The 17,327-nt window shown below is 41.5% G+C and overlaps 1 protein-coding gene and 1 long non-coding RNA gene across 2 annotated transcripts in view; one reads left to right on the top strand and one right to left on the bottom strand.

The window, feature by feature from the left end:
* The window catches only part of LOC145436036 (uncharacterized), a 450,309-nt gene that overhangs the window by 247,257 nt on the left and 185,725 nt on the right, over window positions 1-17,327 (top strand). The gene's annotated exons all lie outside the window — the stretch shown is intronic.
* On the bottom strand, window positions 3,071-12,025 carry LOC145436052 (uncharacterized). The gene is made up of 2 exons (XR_013914149.1): window positions 10,035-12,025; window positions 3,071-5,950 (listed from the first exon to the last, which is right to left on the bottom strand). It is a non-coding gene; the product is annotated as an uncharacterized LOC145436052 (long non-coding RNA).

Below are 17,327 nucleotides of genomic sequence, written 5' to 3'. Positions count from 1 at the left end.
GGAATTTTGTCACTCCCTAGGGCAGGGGTTCTCAACCCGCGGCCCGCCGACGTTTATTTTGCCGCCCGCGACATCTTTCATTGTACAAGTACACACAATTACTATACTGGCACAGTATTGTTACATATAATTAATAGCTATTTGACTATCTTGAAATGTTACCAGTTTCTTCTGGAGTTACACATATTGCCTGATCTCAGAAAAACGTTGCTAACTAGGTGTCAAGCCCAGTAATCCATATTTCGTGGCCTTGTTGAAATCACCAACGAAAAATGACTTGGAATATCGCTAAACCCAATAAATCTACTAGAGACGTTGTATTTCAATAAAACTCTAACATACTGTGCGAATATTCGCTGTTTCCGGAACTTAGCAGCAAGGACAACATCACCTGACAAATTTGGAAGCTACAGGTGTCTGATTCAACCGTGTCCAGAAGAGTAAAAACAATGTCAGTCGATCTTTTATCGCATGTTCTGAAACACGCTGCCATGTTTCAGAACATACTTAAGGCTTGCATTGGACGAATCCACCGACTCGACATACATTCCATAGCTAATTATCTTGGTGCATTTTATCAGAGTGGACATATTTCCAGAGCAAATGCTGGCAAGGCCAACGTGGGGAGGGGACCAGTTAAAAACATACACTTGACAAAGCTGACTTATGTAACTATATTGGTGCAGGGCTCCAGCCATGGAAGAAAAGGAGGAGAGTTGCTTGGTTTGCTCAGAAATGAGCCCGATCACTGATGCAAATGGCCGCTAGGTGATAAGCGGCTCATCTTTTTGTTTCGTAAACAACAGCAGAGAGCTCAAAGTGATAATGCATGGCCTGTGAAACGACAAAGCGACGGTAATTTTATATTTGCGCGCTCACGTATTGAAACAGAGAGTTCAGTTCTCTGCTGGAAGGGTCTGAATGTAGGACTTGGCAACGAATGTAATACACCCTCCATGAAGGGACTGACTTGCACCACTGGAAGATACATATTCTCACAAAATACAGCAACTGCAAACTTACGAACGTTGTCCATTAATTCTTTGGAATGCATAAAAATGCCCGTAAACGACTGGTAAATAGTCTACAATAGCCTAAATTTAATAGTAGCCCACAAATACATGATAATAATGTTCTGCGGCCCGCAGCGTCATTTGCTGATAAAATGCGTCCCGTTATACGAGGGAAGTTGAGAGCCCCTGGGCCTAGTGCTTCATAATTGTGTCAATTTTCGCTTTGCAGACCCAAACTGTATTACTAACATCGTTCACTTCTATGCCAGTCAGATTAGAGCCAGTTCGTATTTACCATTAGGCCTTGCAGTAATACAATGGTAATGTTCCTGGTGAGTAGAAGTATAGCTAACCAAGGTATTATAGGGTTAGCTGGCTGACTACTTAACCTGGAGTCCTGTACTGTATCCTGGTGAGATCTTCTTAAGACGCAGATAGACGCAAGACATACGAATATATTTCAGACGTTGGTACAAGTAGGTTTAGCAAATGAATCTCATCTCGAGTCAACTAAACATGCGCTTATATAGACTCGAGATCATTGCAATCGGAAGTCTTATTCGTTTCCTAATATGGCGTGGAAAACACAATGTTGGATATTATCATATCGTCCCGCAAACAGGTGTATCACATCTGTCTCATAGCTGTATCAGCGGTATAAATTGCAACACTCTGCCAGTTTGACAGCGGTTGCCTCTGATCGAATGAAAGCCAGATCGAGTGAGATCTGCTTGTGGTTAGCAGGTTCATGAAGATTTGGAGGTTGTCAGTTACCAGCTGTTATAGACACTCGACATAATTCCAATAAGAAGTCAACGTCATATGCTATAATATGGGTGTGAATACACTGTTGTAATAAACCCTATACACAGTTACACATCGACACCGTCCCTTGCTTGAAGGAGCGGACATGCAATGAAGCGGAAGTAACTATCATACGTATAGGTGTAGACAACAGTAATGATATAGCCAAGACAATTCCACTAATAAATCAAGTCCACAACACTAATACAACGAGAGAGATGAACAAGGCTTTCTACAGCTTTTATAATATACAAGTTAGCCTATTAAAACACAACACAATTCCAGATAATCAGAGCAAGAAATTGTTATCCAACACTACACAATCCGGATTAATACACTAGAATAAGTAGCCTAACCATCTAACTAATTCTAGCCTAACACAAAAAAACTAAATACACATCTCAGTAGGCTTTTCTCAAGTGCAATACACCCGCCAAGTCTGAGAGGCTATCCAACTTCAAAAACAAGTCCGTGGCCACCGATATGTACAAGCGTGGCTGTTTAAAAATTCGGTACTTATTAGAGGTCGACCGATATTGATTTTTACAGGCCGATACCGATACCGATATTTCGACGCTCACAAGGCCGATAACCGATATCATAGGCCGATATTAATATGGAAGGAGCAGAGAACTATTTCGCCAAAAATATTATATATTAGGCAAGGTGGCACTTGTTCATGCCACAGAAAGGTGAACAACAAACGAGAAAACTGAAATCGAAAAGACTTATTGCTTAATTGTGAACATTCGTTGAAATTTGGGATAACCCGAAAATCAAAACATGATACAGAATTGCAGATCAGTTCAGAAAAGGTAGATTGTAGTTAGATATAAAATATCGGTCGCGATATCGGCCTAGATTGGCCGATACCGATATTCGAGAAAGTTCCAAATATCGGCGCCGATAATCGGCCAAGCCGATAATCGGTCGACCTCTAGTACTCATATACTTCGATCAGTATATAGTACGATTGAGTAAAATCGACGTTTACTTCAATCTCGCGGTGCACATCGGCTACTCAATAGCTGAGGGACATATATGCCTGCGTGCTGTAGCATATCCAAGGCAGGTTTCAAATGGGGTCTGGCTCTTTTGTTCGGGTGTGGAACTGCGTAATATTTGTTTGGATTCGCGGCTGGTCTGGCTTGAACAGATTTCAGGGGATTGGGCTCTCGCAGTACCATAACTGCATATTTCGTACGTCGCGACATAATCGGTCGATTGATGTAGAGAGCGGTATTACGTCGGTCGAGGTTGAGTCGGTCGGCCGAATGAGGTAGAGAGCGGTATTACGTCGGTAATCTGCTGTGGACATGTGGTCAACAGTCAGCATCATTTTGCCGCAGTTGGTAGTGTACTGTCGGCGTCAACCGTTTCCCGATTTCTCGTTCCGTTGCGAATCGGTACCGTTGATTTCGTAACACGAAATTTATGCCAGAATTGTTCCCCAAGTCGATCGAAAACGTTCGATGTCCCTTTGACTATGAGAGCTTGATGCACCGGAAGCGAAGGCGAGATTGGAACGTGCATGCACAAATCTGAAACAGCACACGACAGCCAGCATCACTTTGAAAAGGACTTAACAACTAGGCTTAGCACGAATACGACACAAGAGAAACAAGCAATAAAATAAAATGAAATAAATGTCTCCAAAGCCCTGTAACTACAAGCTATGTGGACTTATGGAGGGTAACTACTTGACGTGAAGAGGTGGTAAAAGTACTAGTAGTTTTGAAAACAGTCGCAATTCGTTTGCATGGACTGTCAACCTTTGCGTGATTATTATAGGCAAACGTTAATCAAAAATATGTTGGATCGGAAAATTACCATATAGTGTATCCTTATTTCGGAAAATGGAGGAATTACAATACCGGTACTTGCCTGTATACTTCAACATGTATGTTCTGCAGACAAAAGAACTGAAAGTATTTAAAACCCAAAGTATGATCCTCGGAATTGAAAGAGAAACACAATACCCCGTTTTAAAAGCGGAAAATATATTTCATGTCTTTTGTCCAGAAAGTTTCAAAGGTGGTCTGCTAAAACAGGTGCAACTTTAAAAAAGACACCGGAGTTCACTTATCCTGATTAGCACATGTCAAGGCTGCTAGATTACGATACAATGGTAATTTGCCAGTTTGCAAAACGGTAGTTCAAGCGTTTTGATGGGCCATAGTTACTGTGATGAAATTGGATATGGGCGGCAATGCCGTATGAGCGGAACAACACAATACGGAACCTAATTTATATTCACCGACATTTCGCGGAAAACATATTTGTCAATCTATAACTACAGCGCGCGAAGCGCAACAAAAGTCCTGGCGTTGCATGACTTTGATGAAAATTAATGTCGGTTCTCCGTGAAACAGCCCTGAAATTCCTCAGGCTATCTTCCTTATTGGAGGATCACACTACTTCTACTTGACAAACTGAATAAGCGAAAAGTAAGTAAGTAGATCACAAAATATTACGAAGTAGAAGTAGAAGTAGAGGAAATCAGATCTACTTGAGTAAGTACAAAAAGTAGCGGAAAACTACTTGAGTACTTCAAAAAAAAATAGAAGTACTACTTTGCGGCCACCTCTGTTGACGTGACGTAAGGCAGGGTAATTCAGTAATCCAAATGAAATAAACAAAGGCTGCACCTAACAGCATTTAAGGCCCTAAAGGTGTAATATAAACGATTGGCGATATGAGAAGCAGACAACTCACGCAAGTACTGAATTAAAACATGCGGAGATATCCGTGTGATAAAATGCTATCATAATCCTTCCAGGCTAAGGATCCACCTTACTGGACAATCTAAGAACGTCTCAGTAAGCTACGTGGCGCGTCGATTCAACTATATACTTTAACAATCATGTAATGAGATTTGAATTTGAGTTACAGACGCGTTCTGCGAATGAGAATGCCATAATTATATAAAAAATAATTATTGAACATTTTTCGTGGGATACGGATATTTAGAATATTTGAACCGAAATGAGCTGTTCCGTTATCTATAAAGTAGCTAGACGTGATAATTCTGACCAAACGAACTAACGGCCGAGCCGACACTAGTGACCGCCAGGAAAATAAGCTTTCTGTACTATAGCAAACAGACTGTCGGAAGCATTTCTGATCAATGATGAAATTCCCATGACAAACCAATAACGGTGCACTCCATTGGCGTCAACTGAAATATAATTATAATGCAGAATTTGCAATAAGTGGAATAAGCGATTTCTGAATCGCATATAGCCTATATTTGATGTGCAACGTTACATTCGAATGTATTCAAATTGGATACAAGATTTCGGTATTTAGAATTAGATCGTTCCCGTACCTGCAGGAGCGTCGCTAAAAGTCTATGCTGGTGCTGGTGTCATTGAGACGTGCTGCAGCTGCTCAAGCCCAACTTTCGCATGTGTCCGACTAACAGCGGTTCGGTATGAGGAAAAAAAATCCATAACCAAACATCTAAAGCTAATCCCAGTGACTTCATCTCAATTCTTGTAACATAAGGGTAACGTTGTTTATACTGCATTAAACTGGGGGAATTCTTGACTGCAAACCGGGGGAAAAGCAATTATTGCGCAATGAGCTGAATCCCATACAACGGCGGTGCTAAGATCATGTAACAATGTCCTTCATTCGATAAACATAGCCAGATAAATCACACAATTCGGAACGCAATTTGAGGATAAAGAACCGTATACCAAATTTAAAGCATGTACAATCAATTACGCAGAAACCCTATATGTCCACTGGACGCTCACGGCCAATCCAGTGTCGTATGAAATCGAATATGGCGCGTTACTGAGCCAACTTCTCTAAAACTACCCAAGCGAACGCACTAAGCGCTCTAGGATACCTCAAAAATAAACGAAGTTTAGCAGAAATTATAATTCGCACTAACGCAAGATCACGCCAACGTGAGAGTTGAAAGGGAATGCAAAACCACTTCCTGTATCGAGGCGTGCAAACATGTACGCCTGTAGAGCAGTTAACAATGGACGGCGTGTAATTCTAATCACAACGTCCTGAGCTGCGATAAGCGCTGTATCGCTGAGAAATTTGAAAGGCAATACCAATTTATTAAGTTTGCCTACAATGTCAAAATTTAGCTCGTACAATTTATTTTGTCAAGCCTATGTAGCGTACCGCTCCATGATTAACCCATAATTACCCTCGCTGATGACTGATTATGTTACTGCTACGTCTTGTTGTGCTGCACTCTTTTATGCAGTCGCTTTTAGTCACCGTCCGAGCCAGTCGTCTTTTAGTCTTCGTCGGACGAGCATCGACATATTTTAGTTGTTTCATTAAAAGAGCAATGCTGACTTGTCTACTTTGACTTATCGAGCCGCGGACCAAGAAGAACGCGCGCCCACGACAGAGCACGCTATATTTTGGTGACCCCGACGAGATTTCGCTAGCCTTCCTAGCCGACGTGATTTGCTAGCCTTCCTAGCCGACGTGATTTCGCTAGCCATCCTAGCTGACGTGATTTCGCTAGCCATCGTAGCTGACGTGATTTCGCTAGTCATCCTACCCGACGTGATTTCGCTGGCCATCCTAGCTGACGTGATTCGCCAGCCGACTCGAACCCAACGTGCACTATAGCCGACTTCGAGTAACGTTTCAAAAAGTAAACCAGGACCAAATCTGTACGCTACAAATGGATCGAAAATTGCGACGTTTGGAACGAGATATTTGCGGATCGAGTTCTCCGATAAACACAAGTATGGATTTCGATTCTATATTGCCGATACACACATTGTCATATTGGGGGCTGATTTTATTAAGCGATTTTCTCTCGTCGTTGATTTGAGGAACAATTGTCTGATTGATACGGTTTCAGGAGGTTTCATTCCTGGCTGGAAGTGTAATCCAGTAGTTCGCGGTTTGAACTTTATAGCGCATGATCACAATAGGCCATATTTAGATCTTTTGTCGAGCTTCAATGACATTACCATTCCACGGAATGCAGCAGTACGAGCTAATCACGGTACTGTACATCGTATTATTACTAACGGATGTCCCACTCGTTCACGCTGTCGCCCATTGCCGCCCCATTTGACACAGAAGGTGAAGAATCGATTGCAAGAGATGTTGAAGTCTGGTGTAATCATTCGCTCAAAATCGCCTTTCGCCTCTCCCATCACTGTCGTACCGAAGGGGATAGACGATATTAGAATCTGTGTCGACTATAGGAAATTAAATAATCAAACGGCCAAGGATCGCTGGCATGTCCCATTTTTGCGTGATTTTACCAATGAACTGTCGAACTGTAATGTTTTTAGCAAAGTTGACTTAGCGAAGGCGTACCATCAAATCCCTCTTCATCCGGACGATCAAGAGAAGGCTGCTTTTATTTGTCCCGAAGGGCTATTCCAACCAACGACGATGATGTTCGGCTTGACCAACGCTTGTAGTACTTTTAGCCGTTTTATATCCGAAGTAACCGAAGGACTGGAGAATATTTTCGTGTTTTTAGACGACATTTTAATTGCGACTCGGACTGAAGAAGAGCACATGGCAACATTGTCGAAATTGTTTTCAAGGTTTCGTAAGTTCGGACTGGTCATAAATGTTGATAAGTGCAGTTTCGGTAAGGAAGAAATCGAATTTTTAGGTCACCTTGTTAATGCAAGGGGAATTAGTCCCTTGCCGTCTAAGGTTGAAGTAATCCCTAACTATCCTCGTCCCGAAACTGTAAAACAACTACGTTCATTCCTTGGACTAGTCTGCTATTACCACCGTTTTGTCAAAAAGTGTGCCGAGATTTTGAAGCCACTGTATGACGTGGCCAATGCAGCATCGAATAAGCGCGATCTTGTAAAATGGACAGATAGTGCTAACACAGCTTTCGAACGCATCAAGACCGAACTGTCCGATAATGTCATATTGTTCCACCCGATTCACGATGCCGAACTGTCACTTGTGGTAGACGCTAGTCAAGTCGGAATTGGAGCTGTTTTGCAACAGAAATGTGATGATTCGTGGTCCCCCTTAGCATTCTACTCGAAAACCTTGAATCCGTCACAGCGCAAGTACTCCGCATTTGATCGCGAGCTTTTGGCGGCTTATTCAGCAATCAACCATTTTCATGTCCAGCTAAAGGGTAGGAAATTTCAACTGATTACCGATAATGACGGGCTTGTACAATCGTTAAGGAATCCAACTGACAGACTTCTGGATCGTCAAGCAAGACAGTTGGAATTCATCACGGAATATACCGACGACGTTAGACACATCAAAGGGACTCTGAACACGGCTGCGGATACGCTCTCCAGACTCGAGGTGAACGCAATTTTTCCGAACACTGTTCCCATCACAGCGGAAGCATTACTAGACGCTCAGAAAGGCGACGATGAGCTCAAAGAACTCCTCGCTAACGCTGGTGACCATTCGTTGCATCTCGCGGAAGTACATTTCGTAGAGTTGAACGATCCTATCATTTTCGACAAGTCGTTACCTGGTAGAGAACGTCCCTACGTTCCTGCAGCGCTTCGAGAGACTGTAATGCACAGTGTGCATGATATTTCGCACCCCGGTATACGCGCGACCACTAAATTAATAGCTGAACGTTATGTATGGCCCGGCATGAAACAACATGTGAACGATTTCGTCCGTTATTGTCAGCAGTGTCAACGATCTAAGATTCATAGGCATACTCGAACTGCAATTAATAATCTTCCCGTCCCTTCCGACCGCTTTCATACGGTTAACGTGGACATTTTGTCACTCCCGAATAGTTGCGGCTACTCGTATATTTTGATGTGTGTTGATCGCTATACTCGCTGGCCTGTATGTGTTCCAATGTTGGACATTCGTGCCCAAACTGTTATTGATGCGTTTAGTTTTGGCTGGGTGTCGAATTTCGGCTCACCCCGTAAAGTAATAACCGACAGGGGAAGTCGGTTTACCTCGCTTGAATGGACTCGGTATATGCAATTCTTGGGTATTTTCCACATCACAACCTTGGCGTATAAGCCGGAGCAAAATTCTCTTGTCGAACGCTATAACAGAACTTTGAAAGCCTCCCTCCGCGCATTAGAAAGTCCTCATAATTGGTATCATCACTTAGGCTTAATTGTTTTAGGGCTGCGATGTTCTGTCAAGGAAGATCTCGGTTATTCACCAGCAGAGCTTGTGTATGGCACTTCCCTTCGACTACCCGGTCAATTAGTCAATCCTTCTTCCAGTGGTAATAACGCTAATGATTTCAACTACGTAGGTGAATTGAAACGCTTTTTCTCAGCCTTGGGTGAGATGCCGACTAAGTTTCATTCCAATCAAAAATCTTATGTCCCGAACGATTTGAATAATTGCACGCACGTTTTCTTGCGGATAGATGGTCATCGTAGATCACTCGATCCGGTTTATTCTGGACCACATCAAGTTTTAAAACGCACTCATAAATGTTTCACAATTCAAACGAATAAGGGTCCGTATGACGCCTCAACCGACAGGCTTATACCTGGCAGACTTCCCATCGAGCGTCTCGACGAATTGACGCCACCGCAAGTTGATATTTCGCGAACAAATACTGTGTCGGCCAGCGGCCGTAATATTCGTACTCCACATCACTTGAATGACTTTGTGTTGTCACCAGTATTTAAAATGGATATTTAGTGTGTTGCTCATTCACTTTTCCGCCATCACTTGTATTATTTCGCTGCAGGCTTCTTTTCTTCATCTCCTGTATGTTCTATAAATCGTGTCTTATTTAGCCTGTCTCATTGTAAAGTGCATCATTATCGCTAAACGAATAATTGTGTCTATACTTTTACCACCACGCCCATCATCTCACTTTCATTAGTCGTTAGAACATATAGAATTGAACTCGTATTCGAAACCTAATCTGTAATCACTACCGTGTCATGCTGGTAGGGTGCTTCATTCGTAGTTATATCGTTGACTGATGTAGTGTCCATTATACCCTAAAGCTTTTACCAACCAGGGGGGCCCTTGTAGCGTACCGCTCCATGATTAACCCATAATTACCCTCGCTGATGACTGATTATGTTACTGCTACGTCTTGTTGTGCTGCACTCTTTTATGCAGTCGCTTTTAGTCACCGTCCGAGCCAGTCGTCTTTTAGTCTTCGTCGGACGAGCATCGACATATTTTAGTTGTTTTATTAAAAGAGCAATGCTGACTTGTCTACTTTGACTTATCGAGCCGCGGACCAAGAAGAACGCGCGCCCACGACAGAGCACGCTATACCTATAAGAGGATCTGAGACAATTCTGTATTAAAAACGAGCACGTTTAATTTTGAATGAACTGCGCAAGGTGAAATCTCGCGGAGTATATCCTGTTCGCGACACGTATACGTCGTGTTCGGTATCGCGGGAAACAGGAAAAGGTGTCATGTAACTCGAATTTGAGTGGGAGCAATCATGTTCTGAAACGAAAATGCGGTCGTCTGGCTGCAAAAAATAAGAATCTGCCCGCGGTCTGTAAATTGCGACATGTATGGGAAACGTGTCTCTGACGTCACAACGTCCACGTGGTATCGACTGCACCACGCCCATGGCTGAAATCGGTGAAATAAAACATGGCGATTTTGAGGCCAAAAGTAATTCATGTTCACGAAACAGTCTCATGTACAATGGACCCTGTAAAACTAAATACAGAAACAAAATAACCCGGTTAAACTACGAAGCGGGTAGAGCTAGTACACCACACCAAACGCAGGATTGCTGTATACAGATTCTACCTCAACTAAAATCCTGAGCCTGCACTGATTCTGTCAAATTTTTACAAAAATCAATCCAGTGCCAAGAGCGAACATCAGTACATTGGCGTGCTTTTTTATCGTAATTCATGTGACGCCAGCACATAATGTGATTTCTCGCTGAAGATTTAAGCGAGTTTTTGATTGAATAAAAAAGCTGTAATTCTTTTCGAATTCTACTGAGAGTCAATTTGAAAGGCATGAATCGCACGGTTTGCGCGCAAGCGCCCAAGCCCACGACGTTACTCTGCTGTGCACTATCTAACATTTGAGCAGAAATTAATTGGGCCATAGTCAGCAGCGCGTAAACTAGACGCAAGCGTAATCTAGTCGAAACTTCGAGTTGTGTGGAGCGCGCGTTTTTATTCAACTGCGATTTCTCATCAAAAAGGAAATTGTCCTGTACGACGTTGGTGTTAATTTGTGAATCAACATTTGAAAGCGAACTAGCCAACCAACGTTCAACATTTGCGTGAGTATCTAATTTATGATCCTGAATAACACTTAAATCAGACACGCGCTGTGAAGCTGAATCCCATATTACAACAGGAAATATCAAATCTGAGAAGTTATCGCTGTGAGACCCATCGTCATTCATTCCGTCAATCTTACCTGGTAAGCTCTTACGGGCTTAACAATGTTAGGGATATCAACGTTAGAATTAACGACTGTAGGTGTAGTTACTAGCCAAGGAGACATAACATGTGCACAAATATACAATAATATATAACATGTAATACACGAATTGGCTAGGGAATTATATGCTGTCGCGATACTTATTTCAGAAATGCAATACAAGCACGTACCGTATTGATCAATGTCCGGAATCCTGATAATTCGATAGTTCGATGGCAACGTCAAAAGTCCTCGTACTCAACGTAGTAGCGTATAAGATATCGTTCGGGTCATCATGCAGTAATACAATGGTAATGTTCCTGGTGAGTAGAAGTATAGCTAACCAAGGTATTATAGGGTTAGCTGGCTGACTACTTAACCTGGAGTCCTGTACTGTATCCTGGTGAGATCTTCTTAAGACGCAGATAGATGCAAGACATACGAATATATTTCAGACGTTGTTACAAGTAGGTTTAGCAAATGAATCTCATCTCGAGTCAACTAAACATGCGCTTATATAGACTCGAGATCATTGCAATCGGAAGTATTATTCGTTTCCTAATATGGCGTGGAAAACACAATGTTGGATATTATCATATCGTCCCGCAAACAGGTGTATCACATCTGTCTCATAGCTGTATCAGCGGTATAAATTGCAACACTCTGCCAGTTTGACAGCGGTTGCCTCTGATCGAATGAAAGCCAGATCGAGTGAGATCTGCTTGTGGTTAGCAGGTTCATGAAGATTTGGAGGTTGTCAGTTACCAGCTGTTATAGACACTCGACATAATTCCAATAGGAAGTCAACGTCATATGCTATAATATGGGTGTGAATACACTGTTGTAATAAACCCTATACACAGTTACACACCGACAGCCTATATACAGGGTTGCCATTAACATGGACCCAGAAATAAGGACAGTCGAAAAGTTAGATTGGGATTAAAAAGTGTCTTTGTGCATACTTTGTATTTGAACGAGCTGTGGCATATCACATTCTATACTTTTAGCAAAAAACAACCTTCTCCGGCAACTTCTTGTTATTAGAAAGTGCTTCATGGATCTCACGACGCAGCTGAGGTCTTGGTTTACCTTTACTCCCGGCTGAAGCAGCACTTCGTCAGCCCCCCCCCCCCAAAAAAAAAACGTTGGTCTGGGGCCTCTCATAGGGTGATAAACCAAACGTCTTCACTTCGTTCAGATTAGACGCGTCAACCAAGATGGAAAAAGGCTGTACACCACGTTTGGACAAATCAATTTTTGAGCGTATGGAGCATGAACTCCAGTAACAATGATTGTAGTCTTGGTCATGTTGGAATCGGAGAATATTCCTTTTGCAATGGTAGCAGAGGAATGATTGCTGGTGTTGGACGGTGTTAAAGGCCCAGGTACCCTCAGCAGCAGCCAGGGTTGTAATGACTCGAGTCAGACTCGAGTCACGAATTTTTGGTGAATCGACTTGACTAGAGTCATTTTCTTGAAAAGGGAAAATGACTCGACTCGACTCGAGTCAATATTTGGATTGACTCGACTTGCACTCGAGTCATTACGCATGACTCGACCCAAGTCATTGACTGGGCATATTTTATATGACTTTTGAAGATGAAGAAATTTGCAAATCGTACTGGCTAGATCAACGCATATGACGAATTCAGCCGATATCGTTATTTGTCGCCACTGCATGCTTTCGTTGCACTCGTCTGATATCAGATATGCCGCCGTAAAATCAACAGACAATGGCACATATAGTAGCAATGCATTGTACGAAATCATCCTGTGATGAAGAGGTAATAGATCCTCCGCAATCAAAGTACTCGAGACTTGTCAATTATACAAGCAAACAATCGAAGCAAAGTTCAATTAGAGGCAATGAAATGACTCAGATGGTCAAGTAGGCTACTTGGAAGAGACTGATAAGCTCATGTGTAGACTTGAAGGCGATGATTCTTTGCATTATTGGGCGACCAGAAATAATGAGTATCCAATGCTCTTCAAATGTGGTTCAAAAATGCTTGTCAATTCCTGTATCTAGTGCACCAGAGGAACGTGTTTCAGTAGATGTGGATTTATTCTAAGGCCATGCCACTATGACATATATGAGGATCTTCTTTCCACTTTAGTATTTTTGAATTGTAACTCATCATGGATTTGATCTGTTGTCAGTGAAAACACACAACACACCCCGTCCATTTGACGTTTTGTTAGGTATGTGCATTGTGCACGTGAGTAATAATGAATGGCTAATGCTTTGTGATGTTTGTACAATAGGGTTGTTCAAAAATAACTTCTTATTTATTTTACTGGGTGGCTACTTGGTAAAATTGATATGTTGCATAAAAATAACACTGAATCTGGCTTAATTTTAGAAAGTAGAATCAATGATATGAGAGGAGAAAATTTTATATTTGAAAATAAAGCGAGTGTTTTTGGTGAGAAAATATTTCATTAATATAATTACATGCTTGTAGTAAGCCGACTATTTTTTCATATCCAAAATATTCCACTCTAATAAATTCGCTTTTTCTAGTTGGAAGTGAGCCAAATTTGCTATGAATCGTATTTTTACACAATATAACAATATCATGAGGTGGCCGGTAAAATTCGAAAATCTCTATTTGTAGTTAATCCAAAATTTCCTCTCATAGTAACGCTCCGGCGGCTATTTCGGGAGCTGAGCAGGAAAGCTGGGACCTTTTATTAGTCAACCACCTGATAATGTGAAAGAAAAACTGTACGTCTACATAAACATGCATCTGTTGATTCTCTATCAGCTGGTATCTAGACGTGAATTCGTTGGCTCTATATCAGATAGCATGTAGAATGAATTCGTTGATTCTCTATAAGCTATAAGCTAATTCAGGATTGAAAACATGAGTTGAACATGACTTCAATACTGTGACTTGGACTCGACTCGAGTCATAACACTATGACTCGGACTTGAGCTTTTAAACGGTGACTTGGACTCGGACTCGACTCGGTGCTGAATTGAAAATGACTCGACTTGACTCGAGTCAAAACCACAAAAGTAAGATTGACTCGTGACTCGGAACAATGTGACTTGGTTACAACTAGGGCTGGGCAAAATCGAGTACCTGAGTGATTCGATTCTGAATCACGTAATATGCTTCGAGTCGAGTCGAGTAATCGAGTATCACTCATTATGACGTCATAACAGATTGTATTACGTCAAAGTTCAAATATGTATCGTTTATGCCACCACAAAGAATATCATGCCTGTTATCCTTCTCATAAATGATACTTTGGTATTTTTCGACCATACCGATTTCATTCCACTTGGTGACAATGTTGTGGGATAATCATGACTTCGGAAATTTGCTACGTCCAGTAACCTTCGTAGCTTTGTACGATATGTTTCGTATGCTAGGATACCGTCAATCAAGGTTTCAAGGCTTCAACAGTGGATAATAGTATCGAAACTATAATTCTAGATTATAAATTAACTTTCAGTGGTGATAAGCGTATAATTTCAGTACTCGAAAAAATCGACTTTTGCTACTCGACTCGAATCAATAAAATTAATACTCGATTCAGATTCGAGTACTCGAATCATTGTGCCCAGCCCTAGATACAACCCTGGCAGCAGCCGCCCCTTGTGGTCTGTGGTCGTTGGTGCTGATCGACTTGTGAGAAAATTATTCATCGACTGGTTCGAATCTATCATTATGACACTCTTCTTGTGTTTTAGGGTATCAATGTGGGTTGAAATAGCGGTCTTTCCTATGGCCCCCAGGTTAATGTCACAATTTCAGATATTGCAATGTGCGAAACACTCGCCCTTTAAGCTTCTTTTGATACCTTTGAATTCTCTCTCATAATCGTCACGAAAATGTTTTTACGCCTGATAATTTTTACTAATCAGATTTATCCTTATTAGTAGCTAAAACTATATGTGCGATATAATTTAGATAAATTCATCAATGATTTAAAGCTTTACTACTTTTTAACCCAAGTGTCGACTGCACTGCGCCATTTTTCAGTACCTATAAATGCTGTCTTCCCCACAGCTTATATTCTGCTGTAGGCTAAACAGCAGAAACCTGGTGTAGCTGTTTACGGCTAAAATAACGTCCGCTGCGATAGCTTGGTACAGCCGAAACTTCTATACTACTCACTTACCTAGCTATCTCACCGTTAGGAAGTCAAATCTTGTGGTGTGTACGCCACGGGACTTCCTTTCATTCATGATGTCATAAAAGCTCGACGCGAAGGCATAATTTTAATACCAGAGGAAAACGATCGAAGTTCTGTAGTAGTTGAAAATAAGACAAAATAAGGACGCAAGTCGAAAAGAAGGACATTTCTTAGAAATAAGGACATTCGAGTTTTCTAAGACGTGGCCCCTAAAGATAATGACAAATCTTAGAAATAAGGACGGTATGGCAACCCTGCCCAATCATAGGACTTTCAGAAACTCTATCTTGCGCTATTCGCTATATCCTATATATATATAGATCATATAGCACTTTATTCTACCAAGTTTAATGATACACAGTGATTGACTCCTAGCCGAAAATTCAATTATGGATCGGGGATTGACTATAAGGATATCCCAATTCGAGCATTACTCTTGTGATTTCCAAAGTAAGGCCCTCGTTCGATTTCCAGTTTTGTCTCCAGATTTAGTAGTGCAATAAATATATCGACGATCCATTCATATCAATTTACCCCTTTGTCTGAACAGAACATTTGCGAGTTAAGTCATTTTACATGGAATTCCATTACGTTTATAGCAATCCTATTCAGGCGTCTGTCCTATCGTGTATGACCAATTGACCAATGACCAAACACAGGCGGCCAGCACTCTCCTCCCATTTTTAAAAGGGTAGGCTATGTTATATAATTCCCTAATACATTCTGTATTTGTTTAATTGTGAAACTCGGGTTATTGGCTTCATCGTTGCATTTAGTTGTTCTGTCCCCAATCAACGCGTGCTCCGAAACACGGGGCTTTGTCGAATCATGAGGAAAATAATTTGGCTGCCTATTTGTCGTTATTAGGGCTGGGCACAATGATTCGAGTACTCGAATCTGAATCGAGTATTAATTTTTATGATTCGAGTCGAGTAGTAAAATACGATTTATTCGAGCACTGAAATTATACGCTTCTCGCCATTGCAAGTTAATTAATTACCAAGAATGGTGGTCTCGGTACTATTTGCTACTGTGGAGGCCTTGAACCTTGATTGGCCTGTCGCTGCATACGAACATTCTGTACAAAGCCACGAACGTTACTTGAAATAACACATTTCCGAAGTCATGATCATCCCACAATATTGTCACGAAGCGCCACGAAATTGGTATGGTCAAAAAATATCAAAGTATCTTTGATGTAATGCATAACAGGCATTATATGTTCTGTGGTGGCATAAGAGGTACATACTTGAACTTGGACATATTGTATTCTGCTATGACGTCATAATGAGTGATACTCTATTACTCGACTCGACTCGAAGCATAATATATGATTCAGAATCCAATCACTCAGGTACTGGATTTTGCCCAGCCCTAGTCGTTATGAATGAGGCAAGATTACCTGCCTTGGGCAATCTTTGATTTCGAGACACGCCTGCCTTTACCGTCACTTACGGCCTCGGTCCGAAAGAACTCACATCCCATAACTGATGTGCCCAAATTCCGTGCTTGCACTCCAAACATTTTAATTAACATCAATATTAACGCGTATCCTAACGGCGCTGTCGAGTGGCACGGGTGCGACTGAAGGCCAGTATTTAACGATCTGACATTCAAAACAGCTTCGCTACCGCTGCTTTCAATATTAGCATTTTGTGCAGCCATTGTCAAATATACAATTGTTCAACTCGTCGCGGGACACGTTATAAATGGGAAATTATACTTCTGAAATGCACCAATTCATTGTTTACCATTAAGGGACTTTTACGACAACAATTGAATCTAGTCGATGAAAACCAATTAAACGTATTGCTGCCACATTCGAGCAGAATCAAAGCGTCATAAGCACTTAGTCTACAACTGCACATTGCCGTGTCTTCACGATACGGTCCACCTTTATAATGATTGTCGATATAGCCAATTACCCGTGTAGAAAGCTAATTTCCACCAAGATCGGATCTGCCAAAACTTCAATTTTGTATTTCCATCGAGTAACTCCACTTAATAGCTTAG

This window comes from Botryllus schlosseri, chromosome 3 (assembly GCF_051294905.1).
Source record: "Botryllus schlosseri isolate E-star chromosome 3, Bs_hap1, whole genome shotgun sequence".
NCBI classification, from domain to species: Eukaryota; Metazoa; Chordata; class Ascidiacea; order Stolidobranchia; family Styelidae; genus Botryllus; species Botryllus schlosseri.
This window is presented reverse-complemented; position numbering and strand designations above follow the sequence as displayed.